This window comes from Eptesicus fuscus, chromosome 12 (assembly GCF_027574615.1).
Source record: "Eptesicus fuscus isolate TK198812 chromosome 12, DD_ASM_mEF_20220401, whole genome shotgun sequence".
NCBI classification, from domain to species: Eukaryota; Metazoa; Chordata; class Mammalia; order Chiroptera; family Vespertilionidae; genus Eptesicus; species Eptesicus fuscus.
In genome coordinates, this window is record NC_072484.1 from 17,532,072 (window position 1) to 17,555,158 (window position 23,087).

The 23,087-nt window shown below is 43.7% G+C and overlaps 1 protein-coding gene and 1 non-coding gene across 3 annotated transcripts in view; both read right to left on the bottom strand.

The window, feature by feature from the left end:
• PCSK2 (proprotein convertase subtilisin/kexin type 2) overlaps positions 1-23,087 on the bottom strand; it is a 256,763-nt gene that overhangs the window by 88,003 nt on the left and 145,673 nt on the right. The gene's annotated exons all lie outside the window — the stretch shown is intronic.
• Positions 7,088-7,278, bottom strand: LOC114231473 (U2 spliceosomal RNA). The gene has a single exon (XR_003617428.1). It is a non-coding gene; the product is annotated as a U2 spliceosomal RNA (small nuclear RNA).

Sequence of the window (23,087 nt, forward strand, 5' to 3'; positions counted from 1 at the left end):
ATACCAAACCCAGGTATGTCCTCCCACCCTCGTCTGTGACTTCATCCTTTGCTTGTAGGATGAAGTCACAAATCCTTATGACTCACAAAGTCCACACAACCAGGTCCTTTTCTACTTCTCCAGTGTCATCTGGGTCACTTTCTTCCTGGGTTGATATACTCCCCTATTCCTCCAACACATACAACAGCTTCTTTCAGATCCTTAAAAGGGCTGAGCATATTCCTGCCTCAGGGCCTTTGCACAAGCTGTTTCCTCTGCTGCCAGATACGTGGCTAACTCCTCCTCATCCTCAAGGCATCAGAGTAAGTGTCTCTTCTCCAGGGAGACCTTACCTCAACCAGCAGACCAGATCAAATTCCCCTGGCTAAACACACTTATAGGACCTAGTACTCTTTCATCACGGCAAAGCACCACAGTTGTAAGTAAACAATTATTTCTGTAATTATTGATTTGGAGTCTATTTTCCCTTCTAGACAACAAAGTCTCTGGGTAGGGACTATGTCTGCTTTATTCATCAGCATGTCTCTGCCTCCAAGCTGGCCCCCAGTGATTCTTGCTTCCTGGTATTCATGACCTTGCATTAGAGTCTCCCACAATGAACACGGCTGACCCTTATAACCAGCAAGTTACCGCAAAATGGCAGTGGGTGACTTCTGAGGCTCGATCATGAGAGACATTGCAGCTTGCACCTTGTTCCCTCTCTAGGACTACTTGCTCTGAGGGAAACCAGCTGGAATGCCATGGGGATACTCAAATAGTTCACAGAAACCCACCCAAGGAGAGGAACTGAGCCTCCTACCAGGAGCCACTCCCATAGGAACCACCTTGGAATTGGATCCTGTAGCCCCAGCACTGACCAAGTTTTTGACTGCAATCTCATGAGACACCCTGAACTAGAACCATCCAGCCAAGCTGTTCCTGAATTCCTGACCCATAGATATTGTGGGAGATTAAAAAAAATATTTTATGTGTCCCAGTTTTAGGGATAATTTGTTGTGCAGAAATATGTACACTAATATACCATAGTTCCTGCTATGGTATAAGACTCAATGAATAGCTATTGAATGCATGAGCAAAAACATTTTACCATTTTTCTTTTACATTTGAGGAATGTACAGCTCACAGAGATTGAATAACTTGCCCCAAACCATAGTGCCTAAATGGTAGAAGCAAGAATGGACCCAGATACACCTATTCAGTGCCATTTCCATTATACTCTTTTACCTTCCTGGAAGAGAGAAATCTAGCTGGCCAAAGAATTTTTACTTCAGAACCTTTTGTTGAGCATGCTATAGACAGGGTTACACACTGGCTGCTCAGGGCAAAGGTCTCCAAAGTGGGGTGTGCCCATCCCCGTGGATGTGTAAGATACCCACTGAGATGTGAAGAGACAATGTTATAATGTATATTTAACTTGATGTAAAAAATTATGTATTTATTTATATTTATACTAGAGGCCCGGTGCACAAAGTTTGTGCACAGGTATGGTCCCTAGGCCTGGCTGGTTATTGAAGCGCGAGCGCCTGGTGTGGAAGGGGCAGGTCCCAGCTGACCTCTGGGCCCTGGGCAGCACCTGAGCTCCCAGCTTTCCACGCACCCCCCTCTCCGCCTGGGTCATAGCACCCAAGTCCCCACTTGGAGATGTGGTGAGTGTGGCCAGACGTTGCGGGCCAGGGCACAGTGTGGGCCTCTGGGCTGCCCCGTGGTGCTGCACAGAAGCCAGGCGTGCAGTGCACTCTCTCCCAGCCTGCCTCGCAGACTGGCTCCTGTGCGAACCCACGGGGAGCCCGACTGGCCCCTGAGGTCCTGGCAGCTGCAGCCCAGCTCACCCGGAAGAGGCTGTGCAGGTGCAGGGCAGGTGAGCCCTGGAGTCCCAGAGGAGGGTAGCAGGGGGAATGAGAGTGAGCTCGGTGGACATCCTGCATTCTCACTGCACCTCAGTCCCCATCACCCTTGCCCCCAGGTAACTGGTGAGAGGTTGCAGCCCCCCACCTGGGCACCCCGGAAGATTGATTGCCACCACCTACCCCCAGTTTCCCATCCCAGCTCGGGCCCATCCCTGATTGGGCAATCAGGGCCTGTCAGCTGCTGGCCACCGTCTGCGAGGCTATTGGTCAGGGTCAGGACCCCTGCCCAGCTCCCTTAGCACCTGGGAGCTGGGTGGCAGCCCTGCCCCCTGCCACTGCTGTTGTTCGCCATCTGCAGGGCGATCAGCAGGGCGATTGAGCTCCTGCTTGCACCCACCTTGGCCTAGCACCGCCCGCTCACCTGCTCCACCATCCCACCGTGGTCCTGCTCTTGTTGGGTCCCATCACTTCAGTTGCTTCCACATTTTGTTTATTGCTATGAACATGGGTTATGTATTATAACTCTTTAAATATTTATTTTAATTTTATCCTTTACAGTTTTTCTTTCTTGGATGTTTTATAATGTACATAGTCCATTATTACAGTAGTACACACATACCTTGTGCGAATAAATAACTGTGAGTATATTTGAAGAGCCTGCTCAAAAATTTTATATAGTGATCTGTGATTAAAAAGTTTGGAGACCTAGGTTGTTACAATATTTGCAAATCAGTGAACATGATACACCACATAAACAAAATAAAAAATAAAAATTACATGATCATAATCAATAGATGCAGAAAAAGCATTTGATAACATTCAGCAGCCATTTATGATACAAAGTCTCAGAAAAGTGGGAATAGAGGGATTATACCTCAACATAATAAAGGCCATATATGTTAAACCCACAGCCAATATCATACTCAATGGACAAAAGCTAAAAGTGTTTTCCTTAAGATCAGGAACAAGACAGGGATGTCTGCTTTCACCATTCTTATTCAACATAGTACTGCAATCAGGTATGAAGAAGAAATATAAGGCATTCAAATTGGGAAGGAGGAAGTAAAACTGTTTGAAGTAAAACTGTTCTTATTCGCAGATGAGATGATATTGTATATAGAAAACCTTAGAGACTGCATAAAAAAGACTCCATAAAAAAAACTGCTAAATTTAATAAATTAATTCGGCAAAGAGGGAGGATGCAAAATTACTATTCAGAAATTGGTGGCATTTTTATACACCAATAATGAATTTTTAAAAGGAGAAATTAAGAAAACAATCCCATTTATCACTGCAACAACAAAAAAATTAAGATACATAAAAATAAATTTAACTAAGGAGGTAAAAGACCTATACTTGGAAGATTATAAGATAACTGAAGAAAGAAATTGAGAAAGATACAAATAAGTGGAAGCATATACAGTATTCATGGATAGAAAATAATGAACATCATTAAAATGTCCATACTATCCAAAGCAATCTACAGATTCAACTGAATTCCTATTAAAACACCAATGGTATATCTCACAGAACTAGAACAAGTAATACAAACATTTATATGGAACCACAAAATACTCAGAATAGTCTCAGCAATTTTGAGACAGAAAACTAAAGTTGGAGGTATTACACTGCTTGATATCAAACTATACTAAAAGGTCATAGTAATCAAAACAGCATGGTACTGGCATGAAAACGAACATATAGATCAATGGAACAGAATAGAGAGCCCAGAAATCAACCCACACCTTTATGATCAATTAACATTTGACAAAGGAGGCAAGAGCATACAATAGGGTGAAGTCAGTCTCTTCAATAAATGGAGTTGAAAATGTTGGACAGATAGATGAAAAAAAAAAAAAAAAAAAGAAATTAGACCATCACCTTACAAACATACACAGAATAAACTACAAATTGATTAAAGAGTTAAATATAAGTCACTAGACCATAAAAATCCTAGAAGAAACATAGCCAGTAAAATTTTAGACGTTTCTCATAGCAGTGTTTTTACAGATGTATCTCTCTTAGGCAAGTAAAACAAAAGAAAAAATAAACAAATAGGACGACATCAAACTAAAAAGCTTTTGCACAGCAAAAGAAACCATCAACAAAATGAAAATGGAACCCACTGCATGGGAGAACATATTTGCCAATGATTCATCTGATAAGGGATTCATTTCCAAAATATAGAAAGACTATACTATTCAACACCAAAAAGACAAACAACTCAATTAAAAAATGGGCAAAGGACCTGAATAGACACTCTTCCAAAGAGGACATACAGATAGCAAATAGACATATAAAAAAATGCTCAACTTCACTAATATTTAGAGAATTGCAAATTAAAACTACAATGAGGTATCATCTCATGCTTTCCAAAATAGCTATCATCAATAAATCAACAAACAATAAGTGCTGGTAGGGATGGGGAGAAAAGGGAACCCTTGTGCACTGTTGGTGGGAATGCAGACTGGTGCACCCACTGTGGAAAACAGTATGGAGTTTCCTCAAAAAATTAAAAATAGAACTGCCTTTTTACCCATGATCTCACTTCTGGGAAAATATCTAAAGAACCCAAAATACTAATTCAAGAGAATATATGAGCCCCTATGTTTATTGCAGTGTTATTTATAATAGTCAAGATCTGGAAACAGCCCAAGTGCCCATCAGTAGATGAGTGGATAAAAAAGCTGTGGTACATTTACACAATGGAATACTACTTGGCCATAAAAAAGGGATATCTTACCTTTTTCAGCAGCATGAATGTACTGGAGATTATTATGCCAAGTGAAATAAGCCAGTCAGAGAAAAACAAATACCATATTATATCACTTATATGTGAAATCTAATAAACAAAGTAAACTGATGAATAAAATAGAAACAGAGGCATGAATACATTGAACAGATTGACAGCTGTCAGAGAGGGTTAGGGGATTGGATGAAAGAAGGTGAAGGGATTAGCCAAAAACTATATACATATACATATACCGTATTTTCCGGTGTATAAGATGACTTTTTAACCCAGGAAAATCTTCTATACGCCCAGTCGTCTTATACACCAGAAAATGTGGTACATATACATATACATAGTATATATAATAAAAGCATAATATGCTAATTAGACTGGATGTCCTTCTGGACAACCTTCCAGATGAAGCTGGGGCTGCGAGGGCGAGGCAGCCCACTGCGGCTTGTCTCAGGCCGAGCCCCTTGCACAAATTTCATGCATTGGGCCTCGTGTGTGTGTGTGTGTGTGTGTGTGTGTGTGTGTGTGTGTGTGTGTATTCTATATAATAAAACCCTAATATGCAAATCGACTGAAGGGCAGAATGACTGGTTGCTATGATGCACACTGACCATCAGGGGGCAGATGCTCAATGCAGGAGCTGCCCCCTGGTGGTCAGTGTGCTCCCGCAGGGGGAGTGCCGCTCAGCCAGAAGCTAGCCAGAATCCGCTCACGGCTGGTGAGTGCAGCAGCGGGGGTGGGAGCCTCTCTTGCCTCCACAGCAGCACTAAGGACTCCTTGGGGGATATCAATCTGCTGGGAAGCGGGCCTAAACCAGCAGGCGGACATCTCCCAAAGGTCTGGGACTGTGAAAGGGTGCAGGCCAGGCTGAGGGACGCCCCCGCCCCACACCAGTACACGGATTTGTGCACTGGGCCTCAAGTATATATATAAAACACATAGATAGACAATAGTGCGGTGATGTCCACAAGGAAAGGGAATTGGGGGCTACGTGCAAAAGGGGGGAAAATGGGGATGGAAAGAGACTTTGCTTGAGGCGATGGGTGCACAATGCAGTGTGCAGATGATGTTAATTGTTGAGTTGTACACTTGAGACCTGTATGATTTTGTGAACCAATGTTACCTCAATAAATTTCAGTAAAAAAATAATGTATATACAAAAATAAAGTTTGGAGACCTTTGATTTTATAAGTGTACAAGATGCTATTGGATGGCCCATTTGTAACCTTTTGCTTTTAGCATTTCAATGCATATTGACTCAACTCTCCTTGGCAAGATTTCCACCTCTATATCTTTGGAGCCCAATTTGCTCATGATCTTGGCAGCCGAGAAGTACAGGAAATTGCCTGCCCTCCATCCTGGTATCAGCCCTCCATCAATGACTGTTGGAAGTTGGAGTATTAATACCCCAACTCTTCCCCCTTAAGGGTTCTAACCTGTGTCTTGGGGTTGCCCAGCAGAACTCAGCTCCAGTTGCCCACAGTGGTAACTCTTCACACACCTGACTTGAGTCCCTCCCCTACCTATGCTTCTGGGACCATCTCCCAGATGAACTACTGTGATTCCATGCCTCAGGGTCAGGTTTGAGGGAATCCAAAGACAGTAAATGAATGCAAAACTCTTTGAGCTCACTCTGCCACAGTGATTAATGTAGAGAGCGTCATGCATGAAAAAGGAACATAACTTTGACTTTATGTCTGTTATTTTCAAAAGCAAGTTAAGTAGCTTCAAAGTACTTGACAATTTCATTTCCTTATAAAACCAATTCGGCTTTTGTTTCTTAATCAGTGATTTTATTGGAAGGGAGGAGAGTTTTGTAAGATTTTAGAGTTACGACAGACGAGTCCAATTTTCTCAGCTTACAAATGAGGATGCTATGCCCCAGAGACGTTTAGCAGCCTGCCAGATGTCACTTAGCTAGAAAGTGATCACAGCCGTATCTGGACCGGCATTGCAACTCTCTGGACTCATGTTTCCAACAAAGCCATTTTCCTATGTCTTGATACACAGCTGTTTAGATCAGGGGATATCAGCTGACTTTTCTTAAAGGGTCAAAATGTAAAAATTTTAGGTTTTTGGAGTCTAAAGATCTCTGTCATAAAAACTCCACTTGGCCATTGTACTGTGAAAGCAATCTTAGACACTAAGTCAACAAATGCGCTTGGCTGGGCTCTGCTAAAACTTTATTTACAAAAACAAGTGGCCTGTTTGTGGATCATAGTTTCCCAACCCCTAGGTGAGATTATAGAGGAGACAAAGGTCCTCTTTGTCTTTATGTTTAAGAGAAATATTTAAAATTTCAGGCTCTCCTTATAGCTCTTTAGTATTTATACTTTGTTTTAAAATAAGATATAGTAACTTAGATACCTATTTGTCTCTGCCCCCCTATATTTCTGTCTTGGCACATGCACAGAAAAGATTTCTCCTTCCGAAAAATCGAAACGAGACTGTATTTTTTCATTGTGTCAATATTAATTCTCAGAATTTAGTGTTCAATATTTTTTGCACCATTCCCGGAGGTACTGCAATACCCGGTCGATGTGAGGAGTGGATGGAGCAAGCTCCTATTCCATCTCCCTGCTCAAAAAATCCATTTAATATATTGTCCTCAGGTAGAGGGCGAATCAGATATTAAACTGATAAGAACAGATACTACACTTGATCTTAGCCAAAAGGCTGAGAAGCGATCAATATTGTTATTATTATTTTTATTTATTTTTCTTTACTGATATTGTTTTTTATATTAATTTCAACAGGGTGGAATGAATCTAATTTGGAACGGTAAGATTTGTTTGCATTTAAATTGATGTTTTACGCATCCCCTGTGAGGAGCAAATAGCATGCATGCTTATAATTAGAAGCATTGTTTCCAGGGCAGGTTTGTTTTCCTTTGGAAGGATTTGTAAATATGGTGCAGTGAGTTTAATATTAATAATGATGACATAATGATACCACGTGTTTCTAGAGAGAGTCCTATGACTAGCGTTCCACATTTTGGGGATTCCATTCTCCTAGTCCTAGATTCTCTATTCCAATAATTACAGGCTGTTGTTGTTCCTTGTGATTAAGCCCCTATAGTGGAGAAGCAAAACATATTAGCTAAGAACATGTCCATGAATATCTTTTTAAAAAATTCAAAGTATTTTAGATACTTAAAAGAGTATGGAAAACCTAAGTTAATTGTTTGGCTTGAGAATGCATGTTTTGAAAAATCAAAAGGCTATTGCTGATTGCATGTATTACAAATGAATGAGCTGAAAGCATCAAGACAACCATTCCGATTCTTTCTCTAGTTCCTGCTGCTCCCGTGTGGGGCACCCGTCAACCTGGATGGACAGGTCTTCTGTGCCTTGGTTTATGGCTGTGAAACAATATACCAGTCCTCCCCAGAAGCTGGGAAGTCCTGGAAGTTTTCATTTCCTATGTGGACTATCTTCCCGATGGCATTAAATAGAGGCTTTTCGTTCATAGTGAGCTGCTGTGTTTGCTGAGGTCTGAATAAATAATTTCTACTATGAGAACAGAAGGCGGAGCATAGCTAAGCCAGAGAGAGGCCTTTTTTTTGAGGAGAAAGCAGGGCTAGAAGAAAATAAGGGTGAACGTTTCGGTTTCCTACCTAGGAGAGGTGGATAAGAAAGTACCTACTTCATTGGTCACATGCAATGTAAATCCCTTCATCAGCCAGTCGGGCATCCAACACGTACTTGGTCATTTATGCTGTTCCACCCACTGTCCTGTCCTGAGGATGAAGAGGGTGGCAAGACAGATAAGATCCCCACGTGCCTGCAGCTGACATTCCAATGGGGGAGGCATAAAAAACAAGAACCAAAAATGTAATTACAGACTATTTTGAGAATGAGGAAGGGACCCAACAGGGAGTGATACTTAAATTGAGATGGTTCACCTGTGGGGAGAGCCAGTGTCTAAGCCTTCTAAGCCTTGAATTAGAAACAGTCCTGGAGCTATGGTCTGGCATACAGAGAGTGAGCAGGAGATAGGTTGCATAAGTGCCTGGAACCAGGACACAGGAAGCCTCACAAGGAAGAAGAAGGAGTGTGGTCCCAAGTGAAAGGGGAGGCCCCAGATGAGTTTTACTAGGGTTCTTGTGGGGAGAGGATATTTGAGAGGGAAAGGATGGAATCAGGACCCTGGCTGGGTGACTGGGTTGGAGTTTTGTCCCATACACCAAAAATGTTGTGAATTCGATTCCTGGTCAGGGTGCACACATAAGTTGCGGGTTCAATCCCCTATCAGGGCATGTACAGGAGGCAACCAATCAATATTGTTTTCTCTCTCCCTCTTCCTCTCTCTCAAAATCAATAAAAACATATCCTTGTGTTAGGATTAAAAAATAATAATAAAGAATAGAAGCAGAAAGCTGAGGCTTTTGTGGGGTCCAGGAGGGAGGTGATGTTGGCTTGGTCTAGGAGGCCAGTGTTGGAATGGAGGGAAACAGATAGATGCATTGCATAGTGGAGCTAGGACCAGCATATCTGGTGGCTGAGGGAAAAGAGGGTGAGAGAGGAGTCAAGGATGACTCCCATATTTGGAACATTAGTAATTGCATCCATGGTAGTGTCATTTTGCTGAGCTGTGGGATCCTGGCATGGGGCATGATAGATGGTGAACTTCACATTTCACCTCTCACCTGACGGTATGAGCTAGGGCAGATCATTAACCTCTCTGATCTTCAGTTTCCTGTCTAGGAGAGGTGGATAAGAAAGTACCTACTTCATTGGTCACATGCAATGTAAATGCAATAATGCATGTAAAACCTGAGGCTGGGCACATAGCACATACTTAACAAATGCTGAGTACTAAGGCTGCAGTGGTTCAGAAGAAGCCAAGGAGGCAAAAGGCACCAAACAGCAGAGCCCAAAATATCAGAATCAATGCAGGGAGAAGAGCAGGAGAGTGGTGCTGTTTTGACCAGCAGTCAACTCTTCATGGGAGTGGCGATGGATCTGTGAGCTATGACCAAACAAGCGATAATGAAAACTCTCAAACCAAACCATTGTGTAGAATGGGATAAATAAATTGCTTATGTGTTTTTTTAGTTGAAGTGTTTATGAACCTTGACTCTGGTCTTATTCACGGAGTGTACATTCTTTGTTTGTAAGGTGCCTCATAAGAATCCCAACAAGGTACTGACTGTATTAGATAACTCAGTGTCTGTCTGGTTACCACACTGCATCCATAGAGGGACTGGCTTCTTTGCATGGAGTCTTCTGGAACATTCTCTACAAGAGAGAGGTCATGTATGAGTACATCTATGGGTTATATTGGATAAGAGAAGGGAGGGTGGTCCAGGATCAGTACCAGGAGGGCATCGATGCCTTTAGCATTCTGGGCAGGTCAATTTATATTTTTTCAAAGATCAACAAAGACCCATTGGTCATATCATTAATAGGGACAATAATTATACCACTTTGATTCTGAAGCAGAGAAGATGATGGTCCCTGTTTTACAGATGGGAAAAATGAGGACCATGAAGATCAACCAACACGTTTTTGCTTGCAGTGACTCAAGAGGAGTCCTTGAACTAGTGCTCCCTGAATAGCTTACAGCAAACCTCTTATTCAAAAAAATTGGCAATGTTTGAGCTATAAAACATAAGCCTTCTATTTTCATAGCTTAGGGAAAACACCACCCACACACTGTAATACATCTTATTCTTCCGCCTAGCAGAGCACTCATTGGGAGGGCTGTGTGTGTGACATTCAAAGTACAGAATTCACCATCAAAGTACGGAACTCACCTCATGGTGAGGAACATTGCTCAGAGCCAAGCCCTGGCTTCCTGCACTTGGTTTCAGGTTTTAATTATTGGTTAGTCATTAAAGGTTCTTTTTTTTGGTTAGTAATTAAGGGTTCTTTCTTTTGTGAAAAATAATTTCCTGTACATTGGGAGCCAGCAGGGCTACCATGGTTGAGAAGCAAATCCTATTTCAATGTCAGATATTCTCTCTACCTTGGCTATGCAGGATGGAACATTCTGCTTTGCCTGCAGCTCCAGACTGCAGAAATGTAAGGAGGATTCCAAGAGCAGACTCTGAGATGAAGAATGTGGGCAAGAGACTTATTGAAGACTAGAGGCCCTGGTGCACAAAATTTGTGCACAAGGGGAGGAAGGGGTCCCTCAGCCCGGCCTGTACCCTCTCGCAATCTGGGACCCCTCAGGGGATGTCCAACTGCCGGTTTAGGCCTGATCCCACAGGGGTCCCTCTGCCTGGCCTGTGCCCTCTTGTAATCTGGTACACAAATCCATGTGCCTGCCTGATCACCCCTAACTGCTCGCCTGCCTGCCTGGTCACCACTAACTACTCTGCCTGCCTGCCTGATCACCCATAACCATTCTGCCTGCCTGCCTGACAGCCCCTAACTGCTTGCCTGCCTGCCTGCCTGATTGCCCTAACCACTCTCCTTGCCTGCCTGATCGCCCCTAACTGCTTCTGCCTTGGCCCCCACCACTGCAGCTTCATCCGGAAGGACGTCTGGAATGACGTCCAGAAGGTCGTTTGGCTATCTGGTCTAATTAGCATATTATACTTTTATTATTATAGACTAGGGGTCCAGTGCATGAATTTGTGCACCTTGAAAGGAACTGTGGGACACGAGGCTGTGGTGGGCACAGGGGTGGGTCTTGACCCATCCTCCATGCCCCCACTCAGTCCCTCGTGCCACAGCCCCCAGTCCCCTGTCTGCCTGCAGCCCTGCTCCTGCCACTGCTGTTCCCATGTGCTGATGGAGCTGGCCCTGCTCGCACCCACTGATGGCGCAGAGTGATTGGGGTTGGTGCCAGCAGTGGGTGTGAGTGGGGCCGGTGCCATCAGTGGGTGCGAGCAGTGGCTGCTGCCCCAATCGCCCCTCAGGAGCAGGGGGAGGTTGAGAAACCCTCAGGGGTCAGCAGCTGCCACTTGCACCCGCTGATGGCACTGAGCGATTGGGACCAGTGCCGGACACCAGCAGTGTGTGTGAGTGGTGGCTCCGGCACCAGCAGTGGGTGTGAGCATGGCGGGTACCAGCAGCAGGTGCAAGCACCCGGTGGAAGCAAAGAATTTCCACTAACCACCAGAGGCTCGCCCCCATGACAGCAACTGGTGCCCCACCTTGATCTGGCGTCCCGCTCATCTGCTCCACCATCCCACAATGGCCGATGCCCAGCATGTTCCACGCTCTGCTGCCTGCTGCCAATGCCTGCCATGTTCCACATGCCCCTCCCTCCCCCACCACCTCGTGGTCAGTGTACATCATAGCGACCGGTTGTTCAGTTGTTCAGTTGTTGGGTTGTTCCACAGTTTGGTCTTTTTGCATGTTAGGGTTTTATATATATAGATGTGCTTTCAAGGAAGCCAGTGAAGGATGGAGGGAAGCAGTATTGGACAGGGGGAGGGACAAACCAAGATGTGATTCTGGGCATGTCCTGCAGGGGGCCCTTGGAGGGTTAGTTACAACTCAGCATTTTCCCAGCCCGGGTTGTGTGAGCACCTGCCCGATTCCCTTCTCAGACTCTGCTCTGCAAAAAAGATCACAGCTTTCTCTTCATAGAGTAATTGTCCTTAGACAAATGGGAGTCACAAAGCTCAGGAAGTTATATAGGCCCCCAAGGACCACTGGAAGTCAGTGACTGACACAGGGTTATAAAACGCTAGTTCTCTTCTTCAGGGAGGGACCCACTTGATAATGTGATTCATGTTCCAGAGCTCCCCGGGGGTCAGGTTGAGGCTAGACTTCTCCCTCTGTGGAACTGCTTGGGTGAGTGTTCCCAAGAGATCCCTGTGGGGATTGGGCCGAAACCAGCAGTCTGACATCCCCCGAGGGGTCCTGGATTGCGAGAGGGCACAGGCCAGGCTGAGGGACCCCACTGGTGCACGAATCCTAGTATGCATATAAGATCTTTGGTTAATCTCTTTCCGCCCTCCCTCCTGCCCCTTTTCCTCTGAGATTCATCAGTTTATTCCATGTTTCCATGCCTGTGCGTTGAGCATCTGCCCTCTGGTGGTCAGTGCACGTCATAGCTACTGGTTGGATGGTTGCTTAAGCTTATATATATATATATATATATATATATATATATAATAATTTTTATTGATTTCAGAGATGAAGAGAGAGGGAGAGAGAGATAGAAACATCAATGATGAGAGCAAATCATTGATCAGCTGCCTCCTGTGCACCCTACACTGGGGATCAAGCCCGCAACCTGGGCATGTGCCCTTGACCGGAATCAAATCTGGGACCCTTCAGTCCACAGGCCTATGTTCTATCCACTGAGCCAAACTGGCTAGGGCACAAGAATATATATATATATATACTAGAGGCCCAGTGCATGATTGAATCATGCACGTGTAGGCTGTCTGTCCGCTGGTCGGGACCCGGTGTGGCCGGCAGCTCCGAAGTCCCTGGGCCCCTAGGGTGAGGCGGGGTCCTCCGGCGGCTGGAGCCCAGGCTGCTGCTGCCTTCTCTGCTTTCTGGCTCCCTCATGAGCCCTCCCTCGGCCGGCCCCGGGCTGCACAGAAACCCGCGTCCTCTGCGGATGCGCGTTCCTGCTGCCCAGGCTGCCGCCACGCTGCCTTGTCAGTCAGCCAGGGCCTCCAAACGCCTGGCTCGCTGCCCCAGAGGCCCCTTCTGTGCCGCAGCACAGCCATGGGGCAGACGCTGAGCTCAGCGTCCTGCCGGCCCAATCACCACCCCGGCCACCCCGAGTCCCGCCCCCTGCGCCTCCCGCTGGCCCAATTGTGGGCGTAGCGGAGTGATGGTAATTTACATATTACCTTTTTATTATGTAGGATATTTTAAATATATTTTATTGATTTTTTACAGAGAGGAAGGGAGAGAGATAGAGAGTTAGAAACATCGATGAGAGAGAAACATCGATCAGCTGCCTCCTGCACGCCCCCCACTGGGGATGTGCCCGCAACCAACGTATGTGCCCTTGACAGGAATCAAACCTGGGACCCTTCAGTCCGCAGGCTGACGCTCTATCCACTGAGCCAAACCGGTTTCGGCAAGAATATATTTTTAAAGTGGCTTTTAGAGCTAAAGAATTCTCAAACAAGCAGTGGTTTAAGTACTTTGTATTCAGCAACATCTGAAACTTAGTTTAAAAAGCAAAACAAAGGAAGGCTATTCTTCATGAATGCTTGACATACTTTGTAATAAAAGGATAGTGGAGAAAAAACATGAAAAATTAGAATAACATACTAATTGCCCCCTTTTAACTTCTTTTTCAAAATTCTCTATATAAATCATTATGTTTCCTCGAGGCAGGAAAGAAAGAGCGAGTTAAGAGCATGGATTTTGAGGTCTCACTGTCTTAGGTTTGTGGTCTTTCTCTGCTAAGTTCTAGCTATGTTACCTTGGGCAATTGCTTAATTTGCATCCTTTAACATGGGGTGTTCTATGTGCCAGGAGCAGTTTGAAGGGCCCTATGTATACTACTTAATTGACTTATCACAACCATCAATAAGGTCAGTATTGCATTCACCTATTTTAGAGATGAGACACAGAGTCACATAGCTAACAAGTAGTTGGGGTAGGATTTGAACTCAGGGAGTCTGGTCCCAAAGCCCCTAACTTTCACACCAGATCTATGGCTTTAAGGAAGTACAGCGGGGAAACAGGCACATGAAGAAAGAGAGAGTACAATGCATGTCACCTCAATAGGTGTAGCATTTTTCATCACAGCTGCAGCAAGTTATTGTAAATTATTTGTAGCGTCTGCTGCAAGCAAAGCTTGGGCACCTAGGGTTTTTTATTTGGCTCTCTCAGGTGAAACTCCAAAGTAGGAAATCTAGTGAAATGTTTCACATCTTGGGAATTCAATGAGTCTATACTAATAGTAAGGAAGAAAGTAAGAAAGAAACAAAGTGTGGCTCAGTGGTTGAGCGTTAACCTATGAACCAGGAGTTCACAGTTCGATTCCTGGTCAGGGCACATGCCTGGGTTGTGGGCTTGATCCCCAATAGGGATGTGCAGGAGGCAACTGATCAATGATTCTCTCTCATCATTAATATTTCTGTCTCTCTCTCCCTCTTCCTTCCTCTCTGAAATCAATAAAAACATATTAAAAAAAGAAAGAAAGGCAGTGGAGAATATATTTTTATATTTTCATAAATGACTTTTGTGGCTTATCATGCAATAAAAATATTGCTATACATTTTTAGAACAGGTATGTTTGGTGATAAGCAGAATAAAATCCTAATAGCTTCCTTACATTCATTCATCCATCTATGCATCCATCCGTCCGTTCTTGGGAATGAAGCCTTCGGTTGATTCTCTCATAAAAAAGAGAATTGGAAGACATTATCTTAGTCTTAGGTCACTTAAATTTAGTCGAAAAAATTAGACTTGGTCAGAGGCCTTTAGAGAATTTGGGGTGAATAAATTATTTTTGTGGGCAAATTTTAGTCTAAGCTTCTTGGTGGAAGCAAATCTCCAGAGGCAAAACCAGTTATAATCCAACCTCCTTTGTTCAGAATCATGAGATCAAGCTTCTAGGTCAGTGATTTCAAGATTTTTTAAAACGTACAATACCTGACTAGTCAGATGTTGCAGAATTTTAGTAATTAGTTTGGGTGTACCATGAAATGAAAAAGGTTGAAAATCGCTGGTCTAGATTAATTCATATGCTGTATCAATGTGAGAAAACATTTTTAAAGTGCTTTCAAATATCTATCTCTAGCTTTTAGGGCTGACTTGCTTGTCCTTCCTGCCACATTCTCATAGTGGGTGGTGCTTTTATTTCCAGGACAGCCCTGAGCACATTATGTTGTAATTATATACTCACATGTTTGTCTCCCTTACTGAATTTTGAAATCCCTGAGTGCAGGGACCAGATTTGTCACATTTTATAATCCAGGTCCCTCACCCAGAATCTTGCATACAGTAGAAAATTAGTAGAACTGTCTTAAATGTCCACTAGATTAAGTGGAACAAAAAGTAGTCAATTGAATAATGTGGAAAAATTGATTGACCAGATTTTTTCTTTGTTTTCACCTGTAGCTGTAAGTCTAGGTCCAAACAAGTAGTTTTATTTGAGTTCAATTTTTTTCTCCCATTTTTATGTCAAAGCATATTCCTGTAAAAATGGGCAGATTCCTCTGCTACATGGGTTGAGTCAGATGATAGTCATCTGACTGATGGTCTGTCCAGATAATTAAAACATTTTTATTTCCAGTATTCAGTGTGGCCTCCTCATGGTAAAGTGCTACTGTGATGTGACATCAAAAAGAAGTCAGCCTCTCCTTTTAATAAGGCACAAAGGTTGTTTAAACCTCAATTTTATATGCAATATTAATGTGTTCTATTTAAATATTAATCAGACTAAAAGCCTGGAGTAATGCATGCAATCAATACTTCACAGCAGCTGAGTCATCCAGGGCTGAGGATTGGACCCATCTCCAGCAGATGCCCTTTCATCATGGTGGCCACTTGCTGCCTGGAGCCCTGGTGTGCACATGGCTGCTGGGCTCAAAGTCACTTTCTCCAGGCTCCATGCTGGCAGCCCTTCAGATTGCTCCAGAGGCCTCTCCTCAAAGATAGTTATCTTTCAGGAACCCATCAAAAGAATGGCAAAGTGCAGATCCTAAGGGTGAGCTTTTGTTGGTGAAATAGCAACTCTGGATTATAAATAATGTTCCAAATTTTGGACTGAATCAAAGAGCATTAGACAAAATCAGAGGACTTTCCCATCTGGAAACTTAACTGCATTTTCACCAACCTGTATTCTACACATTCCAGACATGAAACAACTCTTGGTTATTTGCATGTGAATTATCCACACTGAAAATCGTATTTCTCCAGGCCTTTGACTATGGGAACCTCAGTTAGTTCTATGATCTTCTATTCCCCTCATCAGAGACATACATTAATGGGAATGGGGTGGTGGCATCACCTATGAGATAACTGAGAGCTGGGAGTGAGAGGGTTCTGCATGCTAGAGGTCTCCATCACCAATGATAGGGGCTCATCATATGATTGAGCTCCTGATTTTGTTTGCAATGAATGAATGATGGATTAATAGTCAATGCAATTTAGCAAATATTTATTAAAGGCCTGTTTAGCACTGTGCTAAATGTTAAGGGGGACACAAATTTAAAAAAAGTACACACTTTCCTACAAAGAGGTCATGATCTAGTCCTGATGCCACCATATGGAAATAGCATTGTTGACTGAATAAGTGAATGAGTGAATAAAGTGCCAAAATGAATGATGAGATTAATCATCAGAATATTGGAATGTTTTCAAAGAAATCCATGTTATGAGGTATATCCCTAGAGATTTTGATTCAGTAGGTGTGGGGTAGGGCCAGAGAAATCTACATTCTCCTTGGGCTGGGATGGGCATCCATTACTGTGGGAGGGCCAAGGAGGGGATCTAGCATGGGTAACTGTAATAGCTGCTGCATAAAAACAACCGTAAAATGTCAGCAGCATATTACAATAAGCATTTATATCACTTATGAGTCTACCGTTCAGCTAGGAGCAAGATGATCTAGGTTGGGCTCAGCTGGGCAGCTCTGCGGATCTTGGCTGGGCTTGTTTGCTTCTGGGGGTTGGCTAGGGGTCAGCTGACATTGGCAGGGCTCTTCCACTAGGCAGCTCTGCTTCTTACTGCAGTTCTGTAGGTTGACTTCAGTGGCTGTGTTATGGGTTCTGGCAGCTGGGGTAGCTCTTCTCCATGTGTCTCTCATCTTCCTCCTGGGTACAGTGGGCTAGCCTGGGCATGCTCTTCTAATGGAGATGGTAGAGGCATAGGAGGGCATATGGGAATACAAAAGGCCTCTTAAGGCCTCTGAACTGGCAATCTGACACTTCCGTGTAATTTTACTGCTTTAAACAAGTCACATGGCCCCACCCAAAGTCAAGGGGTGGGAAATACACTTCCCCCTTTTGGAGAGAGGTTCTGCAAAGCCCCTCAGTAGAAGCTGAGGTCTAGGGAAGGATGAGGAGTTGGAGCCAATGCAGTCTTCCACATTTGCTTCACTCAAGAATTTGTGGAAAAAATGAAGGAGGAGCACTCAAATCTGTACAGATTTCAGCACAGGATCTTGGAGCTGCTCAGAGGATGATGCACAGTTTCCAAGCTGAGAGATGGAGGCCCTAGTTCAAGAAGTGGTTCAACCTTCATGTCACCAGGGCAAAAACCTGTGTCGCACACTGTGATCACTTACACACCAGGAGGTGTAATTTCCTTGGCCTGGAGAAAACTTCATTTGGAAAAATTACCATTTTACAATCCTTTCACCCACTTTGAGGATTAGGCCTCCCTTATGAATATCCATGAATATCCTTTAGCTCAAAGAGCTGAGACAGAGAAGAGTAGATGAGAAATTCTACTAGGACAGTGGTCGGCAAACTCATTAGTCAACAGAGCCAAATATCAACAGTACAAAGATTGAAATTTCTTTTGAGAGCCAAATTTTTTAAACTTAAACTTCTTCTAATGCCACTTCTTCAAAATAGACTCGCCCAGGCCATGGTATTTTGTGGAAGAGCCACACTCAAGGGGCCAAAGAGCCGCATGTGGCTCGCGAGCCACAGTTTGCCGACCACGGTACTAGGACATCCTTTTTCATTACATTCCTGGCCATGGGCAATGAATCTTCTCTCTCCCTTTATCTTCTGTTACTTAGATGTTCTTTTAAAAATAAACCTTTATTTTTTCAAATAAATCTTTGAGCTTTATTTTGGTAGCCTCTGCTTTTTGGCCTTTGCTTCCCTAGCTTCACAATCTTATAGTTAGTCTGGTTGAGGTATCTTTTTCTGCTCTCTTGAGAACTTTGAGCTTACAGGGGAGGGCACTGAGCAATCACACCTTTTCTTGAGGCATGCTCCTGCTTCTTCTCCATCAGGACAACCTGCCATTGTGCACAGTTGTAATCTCAGCTCTTTGGAGATGGAAATGAATGTTTATTGAGCATCTGTTATCTGGAAGACCCTGTACACATGGTATCTCAATGATACCTAACAGCAAATCTGGTATTCATTTTGCCCATTTCACAAATGAGGATACTAAAGTTCAAAGAGGTTTAATAGGTTAGTCTCAAGTTGCACCACTATGACTTAGGAAGCCAAACATCACACTCAGTTTCCATTATTGTCACACTGTCAGAACTTCATCCTTGCATGCTAGCCGACTCTGTCAGCACCTGCAACTCTCCACCTGAACACTCTCTCTGTCTGCTGACTGTGTTCTACTTGCATGGTGGGCAGGTCAGAAGAGCTGGGGAGTTAAGCCCCCCTCCCCCCCACCTCCCTAACTTGTGCCCTCTCCTGGGACACAGCCCTCAACCAGTGATTGACAAGTTGATGGATAACTTTCAGTGGCTCTGTCTACACTTTCCCAGAGTTCCATGGTGAGAGCATGCTCCTTTGCTCTCAGTAGTAATAGGCTTTGTAACAAGTCCTTTCTCAGCTGCTTTTTCTTCTGGAATAGCTTCCTTTCTCCTCAGCTGGTACTTCCTGGGGTCCCCCCCCCCTCTAAATAAATTACTTACTTTCCAATCCTTATCTCAGGTCTGCCTCTGAGAAAACTCCCACCTGCAGCAAGAAGACTCTCTTTGGATTTTACAGAACCACTAGCCACTTCACTTTTGTAGCTTCAGCAGAGAAGGCTTTGGGCAAAGCAGGGGTGCTTGGCTCCACCCACACCCACCCTGTGGGACCTGAACCTCAGTCACAATTCTTGTGTTCTTGGAGAAGTATCCCTCTATTCCTGAAGACCTCTGGACTTGGACCAGTGCTGTGAACACAGGCACGTGATCATCACTGAGTGGGGCCACACGGTAAAGAGATGAACATCCTCCCTGCCTGCCAGCCCCTCACCTGTGAGATACGTCCCTTACCAGTGTCCTTACTGACCACCGGCTTCTCTGGAGAACATTTGAGTCTGGCTTCTCTCTCTTCCTCTGAGGCGTGCACATAGTAGGTCCAATACACAGTGATCAGATTGTGTTAGTGTGAATATCCAGACCATTCACACAGAGCAGATGGGGTAAAGGAACTCTGATTTAGACTTGGTCTAAAATAGTGTCTTGGCCAATACTTGTTTCATGTTATTACTATTGGGATGGAAAAAGGAGAGTTTTAATTATTTGGGATAGTGAGCATTTATCAGTGGGACTGGATCCCTCAGATTAAATCCAATCATAGAACAATACAGTAATACTTCAAGCAGCTATTATTATCCTTTGCTTCTAACTCTCAACAGATTTAATGTAGATTTGTTGAATTAAATTAACACTAACGACTCACATTTATATATTTGCAGTTTTCAAAGGATTTTAATTCTCAGTTTAAATAGAAAGAACACCAGACTACCAGTATACTCTGACTCATCTCTTTTAAAAAAATATATATATTATTTTTATTGATTTCAGAGAGGAAGGGAGAGCGAGAGACAGATGGAAACATCAATGATGAGAAATAATCATTGATCGGATGCCTCCTGCAGGGCCCCTACTGGGGATTGAGCCTGCAACCCTGGTATGTGCCCTGGACCAAAATTGAACCTGGGACTCTTCAGTCCTCAGGCTGAGGCTCTATCAACTGAGCCAAACCAACTAGGGCATCTTCTCTTTTAATGTATGGAAAAAAACAAGCTTTGAAAATATTTCTGGTTTGGGAAACAGTTTGTCTAGTTTGATTATGAGGAAATTTTTGTCATTTTTGTCTAAAAAACTTTGCTAGAGTTTTTACTTCTCACTGAAAATAATCTGTAGCAAGAAGGAATTTCCACAACACAGCCCATTTCTGTTTATTTTAACCTTTAATAAATTTCCAAGTCATCCTCTCTGAGGCAGATGTTGCCAGCATCCAGCCCATTTACCTTTGGCCTATCACCCTGGTGAGTTCTGGCTGCCTGTACCTGCATCTTTGACAAGGGTTGTGGGAAGGTAGGATGTGCAGGGATTTTAACATTTCCTGGGACCAGCCCTCAACCAATGACTGACAGAAGTTGCTGTAAAAATACCCCAGCTTCCTTGGGTACCCATCCTGGGTGGGATAACTGGCACTTATTCTACACTGTCCCCGACTTCCCAGTGGGATGAAGTTCCAGCCGCTCCCTTGATTGATAACGTACCATTTATTAGCTGCTTTCCCTTCCATATCTCATTACTCCCTCTATTCTTGCTTCCTGGGATCACCTCTCAAATAAACTACTTGCACTCAAACCCTTGTCTCAAGGTCTGCTTGTGAAGGAACTCAAACACAGACCTCCCCAAAGTATATTTCACTAGAAGGGCACCAGGCTAGCTCATCACATCCAAACCATTAAGTCACCTAACAAGGTGTGAAGCTATCTGTTAATCCTTTGCTCAAACAATTTTTGAGCTCATCACCGTCCACTGATTTCATTGTTCTCCTGGGAAGGTCTACTCCACTTGCCATCCTCATTCGGATAATTATAGTGTAAAATTTTTAATTAAAAATAAAGAAGATAAATTTGGTTAATAGCTTTAAAGTTGTCAGTCTCTATACAGAGTAAGAGAGACACTGAGACTGTACAAATCAGTTCAGGCTCAGGTTCTCTGCTGAGGAATTAAGAATGAGGTATTTGTTGTTCAGTTTTCTCACTTATACCAAAGACAGAGAAAACATTTTTAATCCTCACCCCAGGATTTTAGAGAGAGAAAGGAGGAGAGAGAGAAACATCGATCAGTATGCACCCCAAACAGGGACTGAACTCACAACCTAGGTATGTGCCCTGACCAGGAATCAAATCCAAAACCTTTAGAATCCAAAACCAACTGAGACACACCAGCCAGGGTGAGAGAATATCATATTATAAAATTTGTAATCAGCTATGTAATTAGACATAATTGTTGTAAGGTTCCAAGTATTTAATAAATGTTGAAGACTAGGACCTTCCTCTGGATTGAAGTTTCTGTTCAATTCTTAGATGCCATCTACTTTAAGATTAGTGTAGACATTGCCATCTCCTCAACAACACATACCTGCCAACTGGCCATCAATATTCCTCTTTTTTTTTTTTTTGTTAATCCTCACTTCAGGATATTTTTTCCATTGATTTTTAGAGAGAGTAGAAGGGAAGAGAGAGAGAGAGAGAGAGAGAGAGAGAGAGAGAGAGAGAAGAGAGAGAGAGAGAGAGAGAGAGAGAGAGAGAGAGAGAGAGAGAGAGAGAGAGAGAGAAGAGAGAGAGAGAGAGAGAGAGAGAGAGAGAGAGAGGGAGAGAAGGAAAAATATTGATGGGAGAGAGACACAACTATTGGCCACCTCACGCATGAGCCCCAACCAGGCCAGGATCAAACCTGTAACCCAGGCACATGCCCTTGACTCGGAATCAAACCAGAGACCCCTCGGTGCTCCAGCTGACACTCAAACCACTGAGCAACACCGGCCAGGGCAACACTCCTCTTGAACATTTTCAGATATGGAGAACTCATTACTTACTGGGAGAGATAATTCCTTTTATTTATTAACCTTAATCATTAGACAGTTCTTCCTTTAACTCAGTGGTCCTCAACCTTTCTAATGCCGCGACCCTTTAATACAGTTCCTCATGTTGTGGTGACCCCCAACCCAGTGACTGAACCAAAATCTTTCTCCTGCATTTGTCATCCATGGGTAGGAATTTTTTTTGGAGAAATTGCTGAATTAATTTAATGCCTCATCCCACATAGAGCATTGGAGAATTGGAACTCTTTGAAAACATATTTAATCTGCCTCTTAAGTTGTCACCCCCCCCCCCCCAATTTTTCATCTTTCCTTGGCAGGCTATGGTTCAGAGCCCCTCTGGTACCTTGTCTATCTGTCACTCTTCCTCTTGGAATGAGACACCTATTAGAACCAACTTAGTTGTCCAACAATTGGGGATTGGAACATTTAAATACAATGCAGCATGAGTAAAAACTGTATAGTCCTATAGTCATGTTTTGAAGAGTATTTAATGATATAAAAGTGTTCATGACGTTATCAGGTGGAAGGGTGCATACTGTATATATGCCACTAAGAGCCCAATTTCATTAAAAATACGCACATAGAAATGAACACAACACTCATGGAACCCATAGAGTCTTTCAGGTATATTCGGATATCACAGAGTCGAGAGGAGCTAGTACCTTTCAATTTGGATGCTGCTTTACTTTCCCATTTCAGCTTACGGGTTTTGGCAGAATCACAAGGTTAATTAGCATTGTATCTGCAGTTCATCAGAGCCCCAGAGAATTTTTCCCCCTCTTGAATTACTATCTCTTTTAATCTGATAATTGGTATTGGGATCAGCCCATCACAGAAACACCGGGGCTGGGGAGAGAACAGGGAAGGATGCCCAGGTCAGTCTCTGCGTAAGTGGCTTTGGTGGGGACTGGACTGGCAGGAGTGAAAGGTCAGTCTTCCAGCCCGACTGGCAGCCACCCTACCGCGAAGTCCTACAAGCTGCAAGATGGAGCAACACTGGTCTGCGAAAGTGAGCGGAACCCTGTTTGGCGGCTCTGCAAGGTGCTGCGTCCGTCCGGGGAGACGGCAGGAAGCCTCT